The 17,533-nt window shown below is 41.8% G+C and overlaps 1 protein-coding gene and 1 long non-coding RNA gene across 3 annotated transcripts in view; both read left to right on the top strand.

Annotated features, from left to right (window-relative positions):
- LOC308051393 (ceramide transfer protein-like) overlaps positions 1–17,533 on the top strand; it is a gene marked incomplete at its 3' end in the record, with an annotated part of 150,221 nt that overhangs the window by 62,108 nt on the left and 70,580 nt on the right. The window lies entirely within an intron of this gene.
- Positions 8,060–17,468, top strand: LOC308051395. Its single transcript, XR_013923485.1, has 2 exons — positions 8,060–9,842; positions 14,103–17,468. It is a non-coding gene; the product is annotated as an uncharacterized lncRNA (long non-coding RNA).

Below are 17,533 nucleotides of genomic sequence, written 5' to 3'. Positions count from 1 at the left end.
CTGTACAGTCATTAAAGTACTCAAGGTATTTATGATTCTATGACAGATAAAAGCTGCAAGATTGAAGTAGTGTGTTAAATATGTTCCAAAGGAATTTATTTGCTTATTCTTCATATATGAGAGTTTAGAGAACTGGGAGCTAACAACTATGAACCTTTCTTGAGCTCTCTAGCTTGAAAAAGACTTGTATTATGTTTAAGTGACTTTTTAATGGTTTTCTCTATCCTCTCTCACTGATTATTGAATTGATTTTTATCTAGATGTCCTAGATGTTAAACTTGTTAGTCTTAGAGTCCATTCTCCTAGGTTATAATTCTGGTTTTTAGGCTCATCTCTTTGATCACTTGGCTGCTTTTACTGTATCTGATTACTGGCTTTTGCCTTCTTGTCTTTTAAGGCCCTACTGTTTATCAGCATTTTGGTTCAGCTTTCCTGATCTATGCCTTATCTCTTCAAATGAACTCTGTTACTTTCATTTTACCTAATGGGCTTGAAGGTCAGGTGTTTTTAAAGTTTATTTTAAAGTATGTAGCACACGAAACATCTGCTATGTTTTCAGGTACAAGATAGGCACTGCTCTAAGTTGTTGAGTTTAACTAAAATACTTAGCACAATGCGATTTCTGTATCTGGGTTATACAGGTAGAATCACAGAATATCTCAAGTTGGAAGGATCATAGTTCAACTCCCTGCTCCATGGAGGACTAACTAACACCAAACCATATGACTAAGAGAGTTGTCTAGATGTTCCTTGAACTCTGACAGGCTTGGTGCTGTGACCACTTCCCTGGGGAGCCTGTTCCAGTGACCGACCCCCCTCTCAGTGAAGAACCTTTTCCAAATGTCCAAGCTAAATTTCCCCTGATGCAGCTTCATACCCATTCCACATGTTCTATCATTAGTTACCAGCAAGAGGAGATCAGCACCTCCCTCTCTGCTGCCCCCATTGAGGAAGTTGTAGACTGCAATGAGGTCACCCCTCAGCCTTCTCTTCTCCAAGCTGAACAAACCAAGTGACCTCAGCCACTCTTCGTAAGTCTTGCCCTCAAGACCTTTCCCCATCTTGGTTGCCCTCCTCTGGACACACTCTAATACTTTGATGTCCTTCTTATATTGAGGTGCCCAAAACTGCACACAGTACTCGGGGTGGGGCCACACCAGTGCAGTGTAGAGTGGGACAATGACCTCCCTTGACCAGTTAGCTATGCTGTGCTTGATGCACCCCAGGACATGGTTGGCCCTTTTGACTGCCAGGGCACGCTGACTCATATTCAACTTGCTGTGAACCCAAACCCCCAGATCTCTTTCCACAGGGCTGTTCTCCAGCCTCTTGTCCCCCAGTTTGTATGTATAACCAGGATTACCCTGTTCCAGGTGGAAAATCTGGTACTTGCTCTTAAATTTCATACAGTTGGTGATTGCCTAGCTCTCTAGTCTATGTAGATCTCTCTGTAAGGCCTCTCTACCCTTGAGGGAGTCCACAGCTCCTCCTAGTTTAGTATCATTGGCAAACTTACTTAATATACATTCGACTCCTGCATCCAGATCATTTATAAAAACATTCATGAGCACTGGCCCTAAAATTGAGCCCTGGGAACCCCCACTGTTGAGTGGCTGCCAGCCTGATATAACCCCATTATAGTAAAATGCTTTGAGCCTGACCCATCAGCCAATTGTTCATCCATTGTATTATAGACTTGTCTGGCTGTATGCTGGACATTTTGTTCAGAAAGAGACTATGAGAGACAGTATCAAAAGCTTTATTAAAATAATAATTTTGAAAAATTAAAAAAACCAAAACCAAAACCCAAACACATTTATGGGCTTTCCTGGGTTGACTAGATGGGTGACCTTGTCATAAAAGGAAATTAAGTTAGTTAAGCAGAACTTTCCCCTTGTGAACCTGTGTTGACTATGACCAATGACTGCATTGTCTCTCGAGTGTTTTTCAATAACTCCCAGAATAACCTTCTCCATAATTTTACCAGGCACTGAAGTGAGACTGACAGACCTGTAATTACCAGGGTCTTCTTTCTTACCCTTCTTGAAAATAGGGACAACATTTGCCAGCTTCCAGTCAACAGGGACCTCTCCAGGCTCCCAAGACCATTGAAAAATAATGGAGAGAGGTCCTGCGATACCATCGGCCAGCTCTTTCCCAATACCTTCAAAAGCAGATTCCCAGGGGACCTTATTAACTAGGTCCTTCAGCAGCCTGAAGTCTGCTCTCCCCATATCCAGGGTTGAAGTTTTACTGGCAGTTTTTCCTTTATCACCAACAATCTGAAACTGGGCTGAAATTCAGACTAGGTTTGGTAAATCATTGAGCTAGTGAACTGCAGAACTTAACTGAAGTTTGGCTAAGCAGAAATGTGAGCTGGGTGGTTGCATGCTACCATGAAGGAATGAAGGAGGAAAATAACCATATCCTGTTCTTGAACTATGCATGACGTTAAAAGAGTCTTTCTCATGCTTCTCTTTTCCCTCTTCTAAGGCTGTCCTTAACTGTTGCTGAGTTCTGAGCTGGCAATTTTATGGAATCACCTACTTATAATATGGAAGTATTGAGTGGTAATAGTTTAGTTTGCCATTGTGCATGAAAATTTGGAATTGTTTTTCTGTGTCACTTGCAAAAAAAAAAAAAAAATCATGCATGCATCACCACTGAATTTTCTTCTGCTTTACTGCCTAGCCACTATCATGAGGTATCTATTTACTTGTTTTTTTTTCTGTCTGGTATTATTAGTAAACTTAAGTTATCTTACTCAACCTCCTTTTCAGATCATTAATGGGTGTTGAGGAGCATGAATTCTAGCATTCCAAAAATTACCTCCTGTTGTGGAGAAGCCTGATTAATTTTACATTTTTTTCCACTTTTAAAAAAGGCTTCTTTTAGTATTGATTTTGGTTTGGACAGTTTAAACTTTCATACTTTACAATAATTTGGTGGTTCTTAAAACATAATAATAATTTGTACCAGATCATAGAATGGTTTGGGTTGGAAGAGATTGTCGCATTCAGAGTATGAGTGGCTGAGGAGGCCCTCCCGTTGAGTCATGAGGTTCAGAAAGGACCCCCTTGCTTTCTAAACTCCTTCTCAGAGAGGAGTCTAGGTGCGGCTAGATCTAGTCTTAGTCCTGGACTTAGTCAACGGTTTATGTCTAAAGGATTGTGTGTGTAGCCACTTACCAGAGCCAATGTTTGCCCATCAGAGCCCTCTCAAGGACTTTCACTGAATCAGCTTCACAAAGTTGAAAAGATAAATAATTTATTAAGGTGACAGATATGACAGAGTACTGCATCCAGCTCTGGAGCCCTCAGTACAGGAAAGACATGGAGAGGGTCCAGAGGAGGGCCACAAAAATGATCAGAGAGATGGAACACCTCTCCTATGAGGACAGGCTGAGAGAGTTGGGGTTGTTCAGCCTGGAGAAGAGAAGGTTCCAGGGACACCTTATTGCAGCTTTTCAGTACTTAAAAGGGGCCTGTAAGAAAAATGTGGACAGACCTTTTAGCAGGGCCTGTTGTGATAGGACAAGGGGTAATGGTTTTAAACTAAAGGAGGGGCGATTCAGGCTAGACACAAGGAAGAAATTTTTTACAGTGAGGGTGGTAAAATACTGGAACAGGTTTCCCAGAGAGGTGGTAGATGCCCTGTCCCTGGAAACATTCAGGGCCAGGCTGGATGGGGCTCTGATGTAATTGAAGATGTCCCTGCTCATTGCAGGGAGGTTAGACTAGATGACCTTTGAAGGTCCCTTCTGTCCCATCCCACCAAGTGAAATTAGGGATGAGTTAACTCTGAACACGCTGTGCGTCCTGTCCCACCAGGCGAGATCAGGTGTGAGTTAACTCTGGGCATTTCTGCACAGTAATGCGAAGTGATGTCAGACAATCACTTGAGAGGTCCAATTCAATTATGAATTTACTAAAACTACTTGGTGGAATTACAAATTACAGTGATTTGTGACTTGGCAAAAGTATATTATTATATCGCAAAACTTAACAAGACTTTAGCAGCAAAACTTAAAATGATATTATCTTTATATTGTAACAATTGAGATGGACAAACAACATAGACAAAGTTCTTCTTATGTACAAACAGCAGTCTCCATTTATTGCCACAAACACCTTTTTATATAGTCTTTACCAGCTCATGTGTCTTTTTGCTATTCGTTACAGGCTGCAATAGTAACATATCATTGGCTAATTTTGCTATCATCACTGTTACTCTTTAACTCCCTTCTTTCTCACGGGTACACCTTAATATCTTCAATGTCAATCTTTGTTCCCATAGCCTTCGTCGGGGAATCCATGGACCCACTGTAGTTCCCCACATTATATGTTCAAGAAGAAGGAAAAGAGAGAGAGAAGAAAAATGAAGTAGATATGTTAGATATCAGAGAGAGAGAGAGTAAGATATCACCGCTCCACAGGTCGATCGGTCCCGTGATGTCCTCTGGAGGGGGGTGGACACATTGAAGATTTTGGTCATGCTGTGCAGCATACACACACCACGCTTCATGCCACATGTGAGGTCATTTTATAACCGAGTTCATTTACATGTGGGCAGTCTGTCCTTCCATGATCTATAAACTCTCCTCTTCCACTTGAGCTTACCCAGCAGCTCCCTGTTTAACCATGCAGGTCTCCTGGCTCCCTTCCTTGACTTCCTACGTGTTGGGATACTCTGATCTTGTGCCCGGTAGAAACAGTCCCTGAACACTAACAACTGTCTTGCGCGCCTTTACCTTCAAGCAGCCTTGCCCATGGGATTTCCCCCAGCAATTGTCTGAAACGGCCAAAGTTTGCCCTGCTGAAGTCCAGGGTTGCAATTCTGCTTGCTGTCCTGATCCTGCCACAGGAGATCCTGAACTCCACCATCTCACGGTCGCTGCAACCAAGGCAGCCCTCAACCTTTACGGCTTCAACCAGACCCTCTTTGTTAGTGAGGATGAGATCCAGCAGTGCTCCTCTCCTAGTCAGCTCCTCCACCATTTGCATCAGAAAGTTATCATCAATGCACTGTAGGAACCTCCTCGGCTGTGGCTGGCTGGCTGAGTAGTCCTTCCAGCAAACATCAGGGTAGTTAAAATCACCCACCACAACCAGGGCCTGTGACTGTGAGGCTGCTCTCAGCTGTCTGTAGAAGGCCTCATCAACTTCCTCACCCTGATCTGGTGGCCTATAATAGACGCCCACAACAGTATCACCCTTGCCAGCCTGCCCCTTAACTTTCACCCATAGACTCTCAACTCGCCCCTCATCCGTGCCTGGACAGTACTCAGTACATTTTAGTTGCTCTCTCACATAAAGAGCAACTCCACCACCATGCCTCACTGGCCTGTCTTTCCTGAAAAGGACGTAGCCATCCATGAACACATTCCAGTCATGCGTGCTGTCCCATCATGTCTCTGTAATTGCCACTAGGTCATAATCTGACTGAACACAGGTTTCTAATTCCTCCTGCTTATTCCCCATGCTGCATGCATTGGTGTACAGGCATTTCAGAGAGTGAGCTGAGCACACTGATTTCACCCCAGGAGTATTGGGAGGCCTCCCAGCCTTCATGAACTCTAGAGTGATGCCCCACTGATGCAAGCCCAGCTACAACCCCATCCCCCTTCGAGTCTAGTTTAAAGCTCTCCAAATGAGCCCTGCTAATTCCTGTCCCAGCATCCTTTTGCCCCTGCGAGATAAACCTTTCCCACGTATCACTGTTTGGACTGGTGTCTTGTAAAACCAGCCGTTATCAAAGTACCCAAAGCCCTGCCTGTAGCACCAGTCTTGTAGCCAATTGTTTATGGACTGAATTTTTCTATTCCATCCCACATCATCACCCAAAACTGGAAGGAGTGAAGAGAAAATCACTTGAGCCCCAGACTCTTTTACCATCCGTCCCAAGGCCTTGAAATCTTTTTTCATTCCCCTTAGACTACGGGATGCAGCTTCCTCCCCATCTGTCTGGAAGATCAGCAGTGGGTAGTAGTCCGTTGGGTGCACCAGGTTGGGGAGCGTCCTGGTGATGTCCCTGATCCGGGCTCCAGGTAGACTGCATCATAGTTGATCCTACGATGAGGGTCCACTCTGCAGATTGGGCCCTCCGTCCCTCTCAGAAGGGAATTGCCTACTACAATTACCCTTCTTTCTTTCTTATTTGAGGCAGTCTTGAGGTATGGGGTCAACTGTCTCTTTCATTGTGACCTTGTAGGTGGGCCTTGCACCACATCCTCACCTACCTCCTCTTCAAGTTCCAGGGCCTCAAACCTATTACCTAAACCCCTTCCTCAACTGAACAGGGGAGAGAAAATATGACAAAAGGCTCATGGGTTGAGATAAGGACAGGGAGATCACTCAGCAGTTACCATTATGGGCAAAACAGACTCAACTTCGGGGAAAATTTATTGCCAGTCACAAGTCAGAGTAGGATAATGAGAAATAAAACCAAATCTTACAACACCTTTGCCCCACTCCTCCCTTGTTCCCCAGCTCAACTTCACTTCCAGTTTTCTCTACCTACATCCTCCTATGAGTGGTGCAGGGGGATGGGAAATGGGGGTTGCGGTCAGTTCATTACACGTTATCTCTGCAGCTCCTTACTCCTCACTCTCTGCTCCAGTGTGGAGTCCAACCCATGGAAGACAGTCCTCCATGAACTGCTTCAGCATGGATCCTTTCCATGGGGTACAGTCCTTCAGGAATGGACTGCTCCAGTGTGGGTCCCCCATGGGGCTCACAAGTCCTGCCAGCAAATCTGCTCCAGCGTGGGCTTCTCTCTATGGAGCCACAGGTCTTGCCAGGAGCCTGCTCCAGTACGGGGTCACAACCTCCTTTGGACACATCCACTTTCTCTGGCATGGGGTCCTTCTGAGGCACGGAAATTACTTTACAACCTGTGAGGTTATAAAGAAAGTATGTTTATTCAGCACTGGGCACACGGGGGATAGTTCCACCCAAGACGTGTGCAAATTTCCAGCAGCCGTGAACTTGGTTAAATGGTGTAAAGTATTACATATTCATGAAAATTCTAGGAACGCCTATACATATTCATAACCTGTCCGGGAGAAGGCGGTTCTTATTACAGTGAGTTCCTGGAAATCATTTCCATAGTCTCCACCTTGGGCTGCTCCTGGTTGCACCTGTGCAGTGCCACCTGGTGGTCGTGGGCTGGCGTCTTCTTCGCTGTACACTTTTACCTCTGGCCTGGTGTGCTGAGTTGGCCGGGGCTCAAACTGATGAGCTGGTTGAGAACTGGCTTATCTCCTGTCCTGTGCCCAAGATTCTGTTATCTTGTTCACCCAAGGATGCAGCTAGGATTTTTATATTTGCAAGGCCCGTGAAGTCATCAGCGAACTCCTGTTTCTCATACAATACACAAAGCTCTAAGCTAGGCAATTGCTATGTGAGTTAAGGGTTCTTTAAGCGTTAGTTACGTAGTTCCCTGTATCACTTCACGTGTTGTAGGTGGATATCTACTCCATTATTAACCTCCATGGGCTGCAGGGGGACAACCTGCCTCACCATAATCTTCACCATGGTCTTCACTACAGGCTCCAGGGCAATATCTGCTCTGTCACATGGAGCACCTCCTCCCTCTCTTCCTTCACTGACCTTGGTGTCTGCAGAGTTGTTTCTCTCATATATTTTTACTCCTCTCTCCCAGCTGCAATTGGGGTTCGTTGGGGTTTTTTTCCCCTCTTCTTAAATATTTTATTACAGAGGTGCTACCACTGTTGCTGATTGGCTCGGTCTTGGCCAGCAGCAGGTCTGTCTTGTAGCTGATGGGCTCTGTTGGACATGGGGGAAGCTTCTGGCATCTTCTCATAGAAGCCAGCCCCATAGCACCCCCACTACCAAAACCTTTCCATACAAACCCAATACAGAGAGAAAATTCTAAGACAGCATTAAGACCATCAGCGAGGCAAATGAAGAAATAGTTTGTGTGTAACCAGGACTACTTTCTTCTACTTAAATGTTTCATTAAACATACCGAGCAGATATTTGTCTGTAAAATATCTGGTTGTAAGTGTGTATTTCTTTAGGAAGCTTCTCTGTTCTCATACCCTAACAGATAGTCAGGTCTAGGATGGCTGCTGACCTTTATCTTTAATGGATCTAATGGCAATGGATATTGCTGAGGAACTCAAGACTAGACTTGGTTTCCTTATTTCTTGGGTGTAAAAATATTGATGGTACATGAGCACCAAGGTATTGATGCTTTTGAAAAGTTGTTCTCTTAAATAATAAATTCAAGGGCTGACTCATGGTCTCTACTGTGGTTTGGAAATGGAGTATGGAATCTCTAACCTAAGATTAGAGAAACCAACTTAAATGTTTTTAGTTCTGTGCAGTGAGAAACTGTAAGGAAAATGTCTGGGTATACATGTAGGGGACATGGACTCCTGCGGCATGTAACTTCTAACAAATAAAATGAATGTGTTTGTCACCCTTTAATGCAGGGCGAGAATAAATGGAGTGATAGATGCTCTCTATTAACCCCTTGCCCTCCCTGTAGAAGACAAAGGGAGGAGAAGGAAGAGAGACTTATGGGTTGGAAAATTAAAACAGCTTTACTAATAATACTACTAATAAGATAAATAATGCAAAATACACAAACCCAGTGTTGACTCTCCTGGATGATCATGGAATTGCATGCAGGAATTGTGTGCAGTGGGGACTGGCATTGTGCCAGTGGCTGCAGGGCAGACACCAGGAAATCTTGGACTGGACTCAGCAGTAGATGGGAACTGGATTCAGGAATGCACAGATCAGATCATAGGCAGGACAACAACAGGCAGTATCCTCTTCAGATGCAGGCCGTGAATGAAGAGAGCGAGACCCTCATGATCCCTCAGCTTTAAACTGAGTATGATGTGTATGGCATGGAATACCTTGTTGGTCAATTTGGGTCACCTGTTCTGTCTACCCAACCTTGCAAGTGCAACTCTTCACTTGTGGAACATAAGAGATCTATCAGCAACCTTGGCTGCTATAGAAATAAGCATAAACAGGGGCCTTTTCTGCATACTATTCCTACCTTTAGCTCAGTAAAACTAATAAACATTAGGTGTTATCAGCTCTGGAGCAGACACTGTCTGAAAAACATGCAACCAACTTCAGAAAAGTGCAATTACTTAGAAGAAACTTAATTGAAAGGAAAATTCAGTAAAAGAGAAATGATCCTGTTTTAACCAAAACCAGGACAGTGTTCTATGTAGTATGAATGAAAAAGTAAGATTTACTTTTTCATTTAAATTGAAAGACTTTTCATTCTTTACCCTCCACTCTGGTAGAGTTGATACCTTAACTTACAAACTTGCATTACTTCCTGTGGAGGACTATGGTGGGTCCGTGGATTGCCTGACGGAGGGCATGGGAACAGAAACTAGCCCTGAAGATATGAAGGCCTACCCGTGAGAAAGATGGGAGTAAAGGAGTATCCAGAGATGTTAAGGATGTACCCGTGACAGAGAAGGGAGTAGAAGAGTAACATTGATGATAGCAAAAATAGCCAATGAGATGTTACTGCTGTAACTTGTAACCAATAGTGAAGAGACACATGAATTGGTAAAACTGTATAAAAATGCACTTATGGCAATAAATGGCATCTACTACTTTCATCCTGGAAGAACTTGGTCTATGTCATTTGTCCGTCTCAACCACGACATATGGTGACCCTGACGTGATCCTGCCTGAAGAGGATCTCGCATGACAAGGAGACAGCGTGAAGCTGTGAACAGCCGAAGAAGAGCTGTGGAGATGGAGCCCGGTACAGCTGATAGAGCAGCCGAGGAGAGCTGCCGAAGATCTGGATCGTTGAAAGGACACCTCGCTAAGGAGTAGGTGAGCTATCGGGAACATGGGGGGAAACTTATCTAAAGAAGAGGGTATTGTATTATCTGCATAGAAGTTGCTTCTGAAGAAGCAGGGTATTAGCCCTCTGGAATTGACTTTACAAAGGACGATGTTACTATGGGGCAAAGCACTACTGAAAGATCCAAAGAAACAACTGAACTGTTAACAACATGGCACTTGTTGCTAGAGACTTTGAGAGATTAAAAGAGCAACAGGAAAATGCAGAGACAGCGGAGGGGGGGTGGCTTCTCTGGGCTAGATTTGAAAAACAAACAAACAAACAAAACAAAAAACAAAAAAACCCAAAACAAACAAAAAAACAAAACACTGTTCCAAACCCCGAACCCCCCAGTTACTGGTGATTCTCCAGCACCATTCAAGTCCACGTTATCTGATGACTCGGATGAGGGTCTGCAGCATTTTATTTGTTTTTTAAAGTTAACAGGAAAAAGAGTATGTGTACATGTTCCCCCGAGATCAGATAAAAACTATGAAAGACTCAAGCAAAATTAGACCTACGCAATGTAACAGCTATAGATCATTTAGGATGGAATGACAGGGATTCGTTGAAAGTGGCAGGTATCCCACAACTCTTGGAAGAGACACTAATTGACACACCACGACTACAGACACGATAAGTCTCTGAAATCCTGAAGCAGTCAACAGACCTCGCATATCAAGCTATGAGAGAGGTGCCTGAAACCAACAAAGCAGCCAAATCATTTGCAACTATTAATCAGGGTCCCAGTGAGAATTACATGCAATTTATTGACCACCTTCAAGAGGCCATCAGTAAGCAGGTCGAAAACTTAGAAGATGAGGAAGCACTAGTGTTGAGATTAGCAGTAGAGAATGCTAATGTTTGCTATCAACATGTTATTTGCGAGTTTTACAGTACATATTATGTGCTCCTGTGTATTGCCTCTCTGAAAATCAAGCAGCTTGTCAGGAATGTGAGTTAATTGTTTCACTAGTTGTTTTTAAGTGCGCCATAAAACCTTCTCCCCGCTTTTCCCATTCACGCTGCAAGCAGCCCTGTGCCTTCCTCCCCCTCCCTCCCTCCCTCTTCTCATGGTTTTTACTTACCAGATAAGGTCAGAAACGACTGTTTTCAGTCGTGTTCCTAAGAAATCGGTATTGGGAGGTGTTTTAAAACATAGGAAAGCACTTGGAAATATGAGGAAAGAAGATCTTGTGAAATATTATGGTCAATGATGGCTGCTGTTTAAGTTAGATGAATGGGAAAAGTGGCTGGAGGATAGAACCTTGAAGCATAATGCCTTGTTGCAATTAATGTTGTTTTTAAGGTGAGAAGAGCAGGACAAAATAAATCTCTGCAAGAGATCATTAGATCGTTACAAACAGTTTTACAAGCGGAACAGTTTGAACTTAAACAAGCTGAGAGAGAGTTAACTGGTAACACACAGGTCACAGTAAACTTGTTGAAGTCGCAAGATGCTTTCCTCATTAACTTGTTTTCTTTGTGGGTATTGGTTTAAGTATGTTACAGTTTTGGTAGGTCTTTGTTATATGGTACGATAAGTTCACAGTCTGTTAAATCGTGAGAATCCGTTGACTCAAAATGTGCATTTTGTGATAGTACAGAAGATCCTGAGTAATTTAGCTCTTTACTGAGTGAATGTGATGATAAGATTTTGTGTGTAGTAGCTGTTATTTTTCTTTCTAGCATGCTACCTTTATTCTGGCATTCAGACTTGCGCAACTTTGTGACAGGCTGTGTCTCATCTCGATGTGCTGGATTTGAAAGAATCCTGGTTTTGGAATAACAGTTGAGACACTGAAAAAAAAAAAAAAAAAAGGCCTTGCCCAGTCCAGCTGGCTGCGGCGGGGAGGCGGGTGCCAGTTGGGCTCCAGCGCGCACTGACCTGTTTTGTCAGGGAGACCCAGCAGCACCGCTACCTGGCTGAGCAGTAAGCAGTTCAAAGGTGCAATGGAAAAACTGAGATATTGTCTTACATTAGTGTGACTGTGATCCATCTGCATATTTGAACTTGGTGTTTGGTCTTCATATCTGAGCTCAGTATTTTAGTTTGCATATTCATATTTGGTACCAAAAGAATCTTGTTTGGGGAGATAATTACAAAATGGGAACCTGTTCCACTGCTAAAATTCCACCTTGCTCCCCCTTAGGATGCATCCTTACACATTAGAGTAATTGCTTATATTGTTAGAAAAGCATTTAAATTGTTAAACTCTGCTTTGGAAAAAAACAAACAAAAAAAAAAAAACCAAAGCAAAAAACCACAAACAAAACAAAACAAAAAAACAAAAACAAAACACGACAAACTAAAACAAAAAAACCCACATAAATGCTATGATAGCTGTGAATTTGGAAGAGGTTGTATTTAAAAGTTGCTAGAATATTAACTGATTTGGATCTAGGAAAACAGAATAATGGATTTATGTTTATTATACTGGTTTATACTGTTTTTTGACATCTCTAAATTGTAAAAGGTAAATGGAGCTAAGGAATGTAACTATTGCTGAGCTACTTGAAATTGCGTATAAAGTGTATTATGGCTGGAATGAAATGGGTAAACAAAAGAGCAAAATATCGCAGGCCTGTGTGCTGAGAAGTAACTGAGAAGTTTCCCAGAGCCTCCTACTTCGTACCAGTGATTATGCCAGCTGAGTGACCTTGGTTATATCTAAACTGCAGCAAGAAGAGAAAGAAAAAAAAAAAAATGGAAAAACCTAGCTGCCCGCTTTTAAAGCAGTGAAAGAGGGGTTTTCTCTCCCCCTCACTGCAACGATGTAATACTGAATGGAGCAGCCTGAGGGTGAAGTTTAAAGGCATCCCTAGCAGACGCATAGTTCTAATGAAACTGGAAAAGTAAACCAAAAATTTGTTGATAGACTTATTCTGTGGTAATTAGTTGTAAGAGACTTGTTAGTAAATTCACCATGCTAGTTTTTGAGGTCATGAGAGAGAACGAAAGAAAGGCCATTTTTTGAGACCAATGGAATGCCAAATTTGGAACAAAGTTTAAATACATGAATTCTTATGGTTGCCAGAAAGTCCTATACCTCTCTTAGGTTAAGATTTGTTAAGTAAATTGTAAGCTTAAATAACATTTTCTGAGAATTCTGTTTAGTTGCATGGCCTACAAGAAGCTGCTTGGATGGCGCAGATCTTCTTGCTGCAAGTGAGAAATCTCCAAGGAAATTTCAAATGCTGTATTTCTACTATTATTAACAGCCAATGTTTCGATAAAGCAAATACTACACTGATAGAGATAGATCTGAAACAGGACTTCGTTCTGGTAAGGGAAAACAATATCCAATAAATATGACAACCAAAATGGAGTTGGAAACTTTGAGGAATGAATTTATGAGAACCTTACAGGCTGGCTGCATTCGATTGGACTTGCAGATTTGTCTATTTATAGCTACAACATAGAAACAACCTGTGGCTATTGTGGGACAGTATGATGAGATTGCTAACAGACTGATATACCAATTGTTACTCTGATTAAGAAATGCAGGGAATGAATTTAAGTCTTAATAGGCCATGATCCTTTTGTCATAGTTGTACCATTTGTGAAATTTAATTCTGATTTTTTTTTTCATTTGTAATCTATGTCTTTATAAATTGCAGTAGCTGGTTTTCTTAACAGCACAGCTTTTGGCATGCCTAAATGTAAATTGCTGCAGAACCTGCAAGTCTTTAACATCAGGTCATAGGCCATACTTGTATTTGGTCTGATCCTACATACTTGCAAAGTTTTTGTTGATGGTTCTGGGCAGTCTCATAAAGCTGTAGTGGTTTGGTGTGAAGATAACAACTGGCATCATTCTGTAAAAATTATTGAAGGTTCAACCCAATTAGCAGAACTTGGCACAGCTTTACATTACTTAGAGCTTTTTAAGGAGGAACCTCTAAATTTGATTTGTGATTCTGAGTACACAGTCAAGGTCCAACGCACGTATCTGATTCTGAACTGTGTTTTTGTTTTGATTTGTTTTTTTTTAAAACAAAAAGGGGCAAGAAGTAGGGAAAACACCACAAAACCAATTGTCAAAAGCATTGTATGTGATGAATCACTTATATCTAAGTGGTGCAGCCCAAATTTGCCCTGTGATGAAACACTTTGCAAGTGTGACCCAAAACCATGCTAAATCAGAAAGAACCTGCATTAGTTATGGCCAAATCACTTGGTAATGGTCAATGGAAAAGGCCACATCAAGTGATAACCTAGGGGAGAGGCTATGCTTGTGTCTTTACAGATCAAGGGCCGCAATGGTTGCTGGCACGAAACGTGGAACCTGTGTTATCTTCCTGACAATGATTGTTGCAGCTGCTGTGTTTTGGATGCCCACACAGACAAAGACTAACATGTGGAGTACTTTAGCCAACATGACTGACCAGGACTCCATATGCCTAGCTATGTCATCTCCGGAAAACCCGTTCCACACATGCTTGGTTGGCATCCCCCTTGATGACTACAGCAGCATGACACAACTGTTTCAAAATAGTGGTCGGTGCAAAGGCATTGCAACGAACTGTAATAATACCAACATGGCACTTTGGATTAATTGCCTCCCAGAAGCAGATATCGAACCACAGGAACTGGAATTACTGGCATCTATGCCCATGGCCGCTTGTATCAACCTGGTTTGTGAAAAGTGTCAGAACAATATACGAGAACGTGAATGGATAAACTGCAAAATATTAATGCTACCCTTGGTGACTATAGAAATGAAACTTGATGGTGTAATGCCTCGCAGAAGAATCCAAGGGATGTCATTGATAATGTGGGAGAGCGACCCCAAAACCTCCTGTATGGTGTATTCTTGATCTGTGGAGACAGAGCCTGGCTAGGAATTCCTTCTAATGCTGTTGGAGGACCATGTAGTTTGGGACGATTAACTCTCTTAATGCCCAATGTGTCCATGATAATAGATCACAGAAAAGCAACACAGGAAAAACGTTTTTTGCATGCATATAAGTCAAAATGTGATGATAATGTAGATTTTTGGGGATCAGGGTTAAGGGTTTTAGGATCTCTTGGATCTGATGTTGGTACAGCTAAAAGCTTTAAATACTTTAGAAAAATTAGGATGCTGGCTAGTTAAGCAAACTAACAGAACTTCTAAGGCTTTAAGTGGACTTTTGTTAGATGTAGATTCTGTAAGACATGCCACACAGCAGAGTAGAGCCGCGATAGACTTTTTGTTATTAGCTCAAGGACATGGGTGTGAAGATGTTGACGTGATTTGTTAAATAAATTGTTTAGTGGTTGGGGGTTTTTAGGATGGTTGTTAGCAGTAGCGAAAACAGGACTGATTGCTTTGATGATTGTTGCGGTTGTGTTACTAACGTTGCTATGCATGATTTCTCTGCTGCAAAGGGCCCTGCAGCGGACAATGAAGGCATTTTTTTTTTTAGCACAAAAACAAAAGGGGGAATTGTGGAGGACTATGGTGGGTCCGTGGATTCCCTGACGGAGGGCATGGGAACAGAAATTAGCCTTGAAGATATGAAGGCCTACCCGTGAGAAAGATGGGAGTAAAGGAGTATCCGGAGATGTTAAGGATGTACCCGTGAGAGAGAAAGGAGTAGAAGAGTAACATTGATGATAGCAAAAATAGCCAATGAGATGTTACTGCTGTAACTTGTAACCAGTTGTGAAGAGACACATGAATTGGTAAAACTGTATAAAAATGCACTTGTGGCAATAAATGGCATCTACTACTTTCATCCTGGAAGAACTTGGTCTATGTCATTTGTCCGTCTCAACCACGACAACTTCCCAAAGGTATAGATGAGGGAGTGAATTGCTGTTTGCTGTGAAAACTACCTGGATAATTAAACTTACTTTGAGAAAATTGACTTAAATGATTTTTTTTTGAACTCTTGAACTCCAGATAAAGATTTTTTTGTAAGACTGATCAACACAAGAGTTGAAAACTTGCTGTGAATGTTTAGAAAGTAATGTTTCATGAGAAACTATGCATCGACTTATGTTTGTCCTATTTTTTTCCATCTTAGTTTAAATTTTTCAACACAGATTCTGCATTTATTCAGTATTGACTTTGTGATTCTTCAGCAAAATAAACTAACAGTGTTTTAAGTCGTATTTTCAAAATTTTGTGTTTATCAAACTGAAATACTGTTTTAAGTCTTGTTGAACTTTAGACAATTATTGTCTTTGGTGTGTAAAACTGTAAAAGATAATTCTCCAGGGGGATATCTATATATCAAATAATTTTGGCACATGAGAAGTAGATAGGTTCTCTTTTTCATTTTGAAGCGATGATATACAAGGTGTTTATATAGAGAGCCAGAGGCACAATTTTCAAAATCTGACTGTGAAAGGCATTCTTGTGTGGATACCTTGGAAAAAGCTTGGTTTTACTGTTGATTAGACACTAGGAGAGGAGTCAGCTATTAGGTTGATATAAAAGTAATTGTGGTTTTTGCATTGTTGAAATTTGCCATTTGAGATTGGATACGTTCTTAAATAAATGTGGTTATGTTAAACATCATTTGAATGCTCTTTTCTTGCTTTATGTTTTATTGCTACTGACTTATTACTTGCTGATTATATTTATGGAAATGATGTTAGACAAAAACCAAATTTGAGCAATTTTCTTATTCGAGCTCAAAATAAAGCAGTTGAGACAACTTGCAACATCAGTAATGCATTTGGCCCAGGAACTGCTAACAAACATATAGTGCAGCAGTGGTTCAAGAGATTTTGCAAAGCAGACAAGAGCCTTGAATGAGGAGCATAGTGGCTGGCCATTGGAAGTTGACAATGACCAATTGATAGCAATCATCAAAGCCCATCCTCTTACAACTGTGTGAGAAGCTGCTGAAGAACTCCAAGTCGACCTTTCTATGGTTGTTCGGCATTTGAAGCAAATTGGAAAGGTGAAAAAGCTCAATAAGCGGGTGCCTCAGGAGCTGATAGAAAATAAAAAGAAATCATTGTTTTGAAGTGTCGTTTTCTTCTATGCAACAACAATGAGCCATTTCTCAATTGGATTGTGACATGCAACAGAAATTATGCCAGCGACAACCAGCTCAGTGGTTTGACCAAGAAGAACCTCCAAGGCATTTCCCAAAGGCAAACTTGCACCGAAAAGAGGTCATGGTCACCGTTTCGTGGTCTGCTGCCTGTCTGATCCATTACAGCTTTCCGAATCCTGACAAAACCATGACATCTGAGAAGTATGCTCAGCAAATCGATGAGAAGCACCGAAAACACCACATCGCCTGCATCCAGCATCGGTCAACAGAAAGGGCCCAATTCTTCTCCACAACAATGCCCGACCACACATTGCACAATCAACGCTTCAAAAGTGGAATTAATTGGGCTAAGAAGTTTTGCCTCATGCGCCATATTCACCTGACCTCTCGCCAGCTGACTACCACTTCTTCAAGCATCTTGACAACTTTTTGCAGGGACAAAGCTACCACAACCAGCAGGATGCAGAAAATGCTTTCTAAGATTTTGTCGAATGCCGAAGCATGGATTTTTATGCTACAGGAATAAACAAAGTTCTTTTTTTTTTATTATTTCTCGTTGGCAAAACTGTGTCGATTGTAATGGTTCCTATTTTGATTAATAAAGATGTGTTTGAGCCTAGTTTTAATGATTTAAAATTCACCATCCAAAATTGCAATTACTTTTGCACCAGCCTAATACTTA

The sequence above is a fragment of the Nesoenas mayeri genome (assembly GCF_963082525.1).
Source record: "Nesoenas mayeri genome assembly, chromosome: W".
Classification (NCBI taxonomy): Eukaryota; Metazoa; Chordata; class Aves; order Columbiformes; family Columbidae; genus Nesoenas; species Nesoenas mayeri.
Note: the sequence above shows the minus strand (reverse complement) of the source record. Positions and strands in the feature narration are given on the sequence as shown.